Source organism: Triticum aestivum, chromosome 3D (genome assembly GCF_018294505.1).
Source record: "Triticum aestivum cultivar Chinese Spring chromosome 3D, IWGSC CS RefSeq v2.1, whole genome shotgun sequence".
Taxonomy (NCBI): domain Eukaryota; kingdom Viridiplantae; phylum Streptophyta; class Magnoliopsida; order Poales; family Poaceae; genus Triticum; species Triticum aestivum.
In genome coordinates, this window is record NC_057802.1 from 169,176,800 (window position 1) to 169,184,014 (window position 7,215).

A 7,215-nucleotide genomic window follows, 5' to 3' on the forward strand; every position below is an offset into this window, starting at 1 on the left:
GCGGCTGCCCTTCGCCCCTCCTCTTCTCCACTAGGGCCCAATAGGCCCATTAGTCTCCCCCGGGGGTTCCGGTAACCCCCCGGTACTCCGGTATGTGTCCGAAACTCCCCGAAACCATTCCGGTGTCCGAACATAGTCGTCCAATATATCGATCTTTATGTCTCGACCATTTCGAGACTCCTCGTAATGTCCGTGATCATATCTGGGACTTCGAACTACCTTCGGTACATCAAAACACAAAACTCATAATACCGATCGTCATCTAACTTTAAGCGTGCGGACCCTACGGGTTCGAGAACTATGTCGACATGACCGAGACACGTTTCCGGTCAATAACCAATAGCGGAACCTGGATGCTCATATTGGCTCCTACATATTCTACGAAGATCTTTATCGGTCAAACCGCATAACAACATACGTTGTTCCCTTTGTCATCGGTATGTTACTTGCCCGAGATTCGATCATCGGTATCTCAATACCTAGTTCAATCTTGTTACCGGCAAGTCTCTTTACTCGTTCCGTAATATATCATCTCGCAACTAACTCATTAGTTACAATGCTTGCAATGCTTATAGTGATGTGCATTACCGAGAGGGCCCAAAGATACCTCTTCGACAATCGGAGTGACAAATCCTAATCTCGAAATACGCCAACCCAACAAGTACCTTCGGAGACACCTGTAGAGCACCTTTATAATCACCCAGTTACGTTGTGACGTTTGGTAGCACACAAAGTGTTCCTCCGGTAAACGGGAGTTGCATAATCTCATAGTCATAGGAACACGTATAAGTCATGAAGAAAGCAATAGCAACATACTAACCGATCAAGTGGTAAGCTAACGGAATGGGTCAAGTCAATCACATTATTCTCCTAATAATGTGATCCCGTTAATCAAATGACAACTCATGTCCATGGCTAGGAAACTTAACCATCTTCGATTAACGAGCTAGTCAAGTAGAGGCATACTAGTGACACTATGTTGTCTATGTATTCACACATGTATTATATTTCCGGTTAATACAATTCTAGCATGAATAATAAACATTTATCATGATATGAGGAAATAAATAATAACTTTATTATTGCCTCTAGGGCATATTTCCTTCACCACCATGCTATATAAACCGTTGCCCCGGTGCCCCGACCATAGCCAAAGTCATCCCTCTCCGCACCACTCCCCGCCATGGATCCCTTCGCCGCCAAAGCTCTCTCGGACGGGCTGACGTCGGAGGAGAAGAAGGAGATGGCCGCCATTGCTGCCGACTGGCATGCCGGCAGGCAACCCGAGGACGCCTCCGACGACGACGTGCAAATGGAGGATGCCTCCTCCAACGAGCCAGCACCACCCTCCTCTTCCTCCGCGGCACCCTCCTACTCCACTCCATCCTCGCCGGTGCATTGCACCATGACCATCGGCGAGGCCCGTGCTCATTATATGGACATGGTGCGGAAGACCAGTTCTGGGAGGCGCAAGCCGACGCCAACTACAATCACATCCTCCTCTAGGAGCATCTGTAGGTGGAGGAGCAGGTCACCGCCGACAGGGTGGTCGCGCTGGATGCGGACCTGGCAGAGCAGGAGGCGTTGCTCGAGTCCTACCGCTCTGCCCGCGAGATTCGCCTCGCCCGTTGGCAGTACCGGCAGTGGGTAGCGGTGGTGGTGGCCACTGGCAAGGAGTGCGACGACGAGGCAGGCGAGGCGTTGTTCGGCGAGACCGACGACGACGAGGTGATGTCTACTACACAACCTTCTTCTTGTAGACGTTGTTGGGCCTCCAAGTGCAGAGGTTTGTAGGACAGTAGCAAATTTCCCTCAAGTGGATGACCTAAGGTTTATCAATCCGTGGGAGGCGTAGGTTGAAGATGGTCTCTCTCAAACAACCTTGCAACCAAATAACAAAGAGTCTCTTGTGTCCCTAACACACCCAATACAATGGTAAATTGTATAGGTGTACTAGTTCGGCGAAGAGATGGTGATACAAGTGCAATATGGATGGTAGATATAGGTTTTTGTAATCTGAAAATATAAAAATAGCAAGGTAACTATTGATAAAAGTGAGCACAAACTGTATTGCAATGCGTTGAAACAAGGCCTAGGGTTCACACTTTCACTAGTGCAAGTTATCTCAACAATAATAACATAATTGGATCATATAACTATCCCTCAACATGCAACAAAGAGTCACTCCAAAGTCACTAATAGCGGAGAACAAACGAAGAGATTATTGTAGGGTACAAAACCACCTCAAAGTTATTCTTTCGGATCGATCTATTCAAGAGTCCGTAGTAAAATAACACGAAGCTATTCTTTCCATTCGATCTATCATAGAGTTCGTACTAGAATAACACCTTAAGACACAAATCAACCAAAACCCTAATGTCACCTAGATACTCCAATGTCACCTCAAGTACCCGTGGGTATGATTATACGATATGCATCACGCAGTCTCAGATTCATCTATTCAACCAACACAAAGAACTTCAAAGAGTGCCCCAAAGTTTCTACCGGAGAGTCAAGACGAAAACGTGTGCCAACCCCTATGCATAAGTTCACGAGGTACGGAACCCGCAAGTTGATCACTAAAACATACATCAAGTAGATCACGTGATATCCCATTGTCACCACAGATAAGCACATGCAAGACATACATCAAGTGTTCTCAAATCCTTAAAGACTCAATCTGATAAGATCACTTCAAAGGGAAAACTCAATCCATTACAAGAGAGTAGAGGGGGAGAAACATCATAAGATCCAACTATAATAGCAAAGCTCGCGATACATCAAGATCGTACCACCTCAAGAACACGAGAGAGAGAGAGACCAAACACATAGCTACTGGGACATACCCTCAGCCCCGAGGGTGAACTACTCCCTCCTCGTCATGGAGAGCGCCGGGATGATGAAGATGGCCACCGATGAGGGATTCCCCCCTCCGGCAGGGTGCCGGAACAGGGCCCCGATTGGTTTTTGGTGGCTACAGAGGCTTGCGGCGGCGGAACTCCCGATCTATTATGTTCCCCGATGTTTTTAGGGTATATGGATATATATAGGCGAAAGAAGTCGGTCAGGGGAGCCACGAGGGGCCCACGAGGGTGGGGGGCGCGCCCAGGGGGTAGGGCGTGCCTCCCTGCCTCGTGGCTTCCTCGAAGCTTCCGTGACCTCTACTCCAAGTCTCCTGGATTGCTCCATTCCAAAAATAACTCCCCCGAAGGTTTCATTCCGTTTGGACTCCGTTTGATATTCCTTTTCTTCGAAACACTGAAATAGGCAAGAAAACAACAATTTGGGCTGGGCCTCCGGTTAATAGGTTAGTCCCAAAAATAATATAAAAGTGTTTAGTAAAGCCCATAAACATCCAAAACAGATAATAGAATAGCATGAATACTTCATAAATTATAGATAAGTTGGAGACGTATCAGCATCCCCAAGCTTAATTCCTGCTCGTCCTCGAGTAGGTAAATGATAAAAGAAAGAATTTATGAAGTGTGAATGCTAGCAGGTGCACAAGTTTGATCAATGATAATTTCAATCACCTTTTCTAGCATCATCATATATCATAACAGTAACTCAACTCATAGTACTTCTCATGATCAAGTAACAAGCTATTCACATGTTTAAAGTATACATCATAAACTTTCTTGAAAGCTAACAAATCGTGTTATTAGTCATCAAACAATTACAATTCATCTTATTTTCAGGAAGGGTCTATGTCAGAGCTTTGATTCAGCAAACTTCACATACTCAACTATCATTTAGTCTTTCACAATTGCTAACACTCACGTGATATTTATGGGTTCAAAGTTTTAATCAGACACAGAGAAAGATAGGGGCTTATAGATTCGCCTCCCAACCTTTTACCTCAAGGGTAATGTCAACAATAATAGTTCATGATGCCTTACATCCAATTGGATATATATATCAGGATCTTTCCAACACAATGTGCTCGCCAAAGGATAAAATGTAAAAAGGAAAGGTGAAGATCACCATGACTCTTGCATAAGGTATAAGACAAGAATAAAAGATAGGCCCTTCGCAGAGGGAAGCAGAGGTTGTCATGCACTTTTATAGTTGGATGCACAAAATCTTAATGCGAAAGAACGTCACTTTATATTGCCACTTCTGATAGGGACCTTTATTATGCAGTCCGTCGTTTTTATTGCTTCCACATCACAAGATCGTATAAAGCTTATTTTCTCCACACTAATAGATCATGCATATTTAGAGAGCAATTTTTATTGCATGCACCGATGACAACTTACTTGAAGGATCTTTCTCAATCCATAGGTAGGTATGGTGGACTCTCATGGCAATACTGGTTTAGGGGATGTTTGGAAGCACAAGTAGTATCTCTACTTGGTGCAAAGAATTTGGCTAGCATGAGGGGGAAAGGCAAGCTCAGCATGTTGAATGATCCATGACAATATACTTTATTTCGGATATAAGAAAACATAACCCATTACGTTGTCTTCCTTGTCCAACATCAACCTTTTAGCATGTCATATTTTAATGAGTGCTCACAATTACAAAAGATGTCCTAGATAGTATATTTATATGTGAAATCTCTCTTCCCTCAATATTGTTTCATGAATTGTTCAAGTGACCAATACAATGTTTGCTAACCTTCAATAAATTTACCACCTCTACTTCTTATATGTGAAGTCATTACTCCCCATGGGATAAGCATATGAAACATATATAATTTCAGATTTATGATATTCAAATCATTCAACTATTTACTCATGGGATATAAGTGAAGCACACGAGTAAATGACAAACTACTCCAAAAAGATGTAAGTGAAGATCAATGAGTAGTTAAATAATTATGTAGCTATGTGAAGACTCTCTCTCATTTAAGAATTTCAGATCTTTGATATTTTATTCAAACAGCAAGCAAAACAAAATAAAATGACATTCTAAGAATAGCAAGCATCACGTGAAGAAGCAAAAACTTATGATCAACCGATACTAACCGATAGTTGTCGAAGAAGAAAGGTGGGATGCCAACCGGGGCATCCCCAAGCTTAGACGCTTGAGACTTCTTGAAATATTATCTTGGGATGCCTTGGGCATCCCCAAGCTTGAGCTTTTGTGTCTCCTTAATTCCTCTCATATCACGGTCTCCCTAAATCTCAAAAGCTTCATCCACACAAAACACAACAAGGACTCGTGAGATAAGCTAGTATAAACCAATGCAAAAACCTTATCATACTATACTGTAGCAAATCACAAAAATTATTATTCAACATTGAATACTAAATGCCTCTGCATATTTAATAGTCCTATCCCCAAATAGAATCATTAAACAAGCAAACATATGCAAACAATGCAAACATAACAGCAATCTGCCTAAACAGGACAGTCTGTAAAGAATGCAGCAAGATTCATACTTCCCTAGCTCCAAAAATTATGAAAGAAAATTCCCACTATAGTAAATTTATTAGAGCTTATTATTCAAAAGGTTTCAACATTTTATCACATTCTGACTTTTCTAGGAAATTTTTGCAACAACGGTAAACTTTCTATTTTCAAACAGCAACATGTAGACTTGCAAAATAAGAAGGGTAAAAGCTATCCTTGACATTTTTATTGAAACTAGAGATGCAAAACATTATTCTAAATAACAGCAAGCAAATACTAACAAAATAAATTGACGCTCCAAGCAAAACACATATCATGTGGTGAATAAAAATATAGCTCCAAGTAAAGTTACCGATGAACGAAGACGAAAGAGGGGATGCCTTCCGGGGCACCCCCAAGCTTAGGCTCTTGGTTGTCCTTGAATATTACCTTGGGGTGCCTTGGTAATCCCTAAGCTTAGGCTCTTGCCACTCCTTATTCCATAGCCCATCAAATCTTTACCCAAAACTTGAAAACTTCACAACACAAAACTCAACAGAAAACTCGTAAGCTCCGTTAGTATAAGAAAATAAAACCACCACTTAGGTACTGTTGTGAACTCATTTTAAATTCATATTGGTGTAATATCTACTGTATTACAACTTCTCTATGGTTCATACCCTCCGATATTACTCATAGATTCATCAAAATAAGCAAACAACACATAGAAAACAGAATCTGTCAAAAACAGAACAGTCTGTAGTAATCTGTATCAAACGTATCCTTCTGGAACTTAAAAAATTCTGAAATAAATTGGTGGACCTGAGGAATTTGTCTATTAATCATCTGCAAAAAGAATCAACTAAATAGCACTCTCCAGGAAAAAGTTGTAGCTAATCTAGTGAGCGCTAAAGTTTCTGTTTTTTACAGCAAGATTAAAAAGACTTCACCCAAGTCTTCCCAAAGGTTCTACTTGGCACAAACACTAATTAAAACATAAAAACACATATAAACAGAGGATAGATAAATTATTTATTACTAAACAGAAACAAAAAGCAAGGAACAAAAATAAAAATTGGGTTGCCTCCCAACAAGCGCTAACGTTTAATGCCCCTAGCTAGGCATGATGATTTCAATGATGCTCACATAAATGATAAGAATTGAAACATAAAGGGAGCATCATGAAGAATATGACTAGCACATTTAAGTTAATCCACTTCCTATGCATAGGGATTTTGTGAGCAAACAACTTATGGGAACAATAATCAACTAGCATAGGAAGGCAAAACAAGCATAACTTTAAAACTTTAAGCATATAGAGAGGAAACTTGATATTGTTGCAATTCCTACAAGCATATGTTCCTCCCTCATAATAACTTTCAGTAGCATCATGAATGAATTCAACAATATAACCATCACATAAAGCATTCTTTTCATGATCTACAAGCATAGAAAATTTACTACTCTCCACATAAGCAAAATTCTTCTCATTTGGAATAGTGGGAGTATCAAAAGAAACTCGAATACTATAAATTGTTTCCACATTGAAAGAATAAAGTTCAGAAAAAGGGTAATCATAATCATGACAAGTTTTTTAAATATAATCATCACTACTTTTTATAGCATAAGTATCATCACAATAATCATCATAAGTAGCAACTTTGTTCTCATCATAATCGATTGAAACCTCTTCCAAGATAGTGGAATCATTACTAAATAAATTCATGACCTCTCCAAATCCACTTTCATAATTATCACAATAAGATTCAACACCCTGCAAAATAGTGGGATCATCACTTCCTAAAGTTGACACTCTTCCAAACCCACTTTCATCAATGTAACCATCATAAATAAGAGGCATGCTATCATCATAATAAA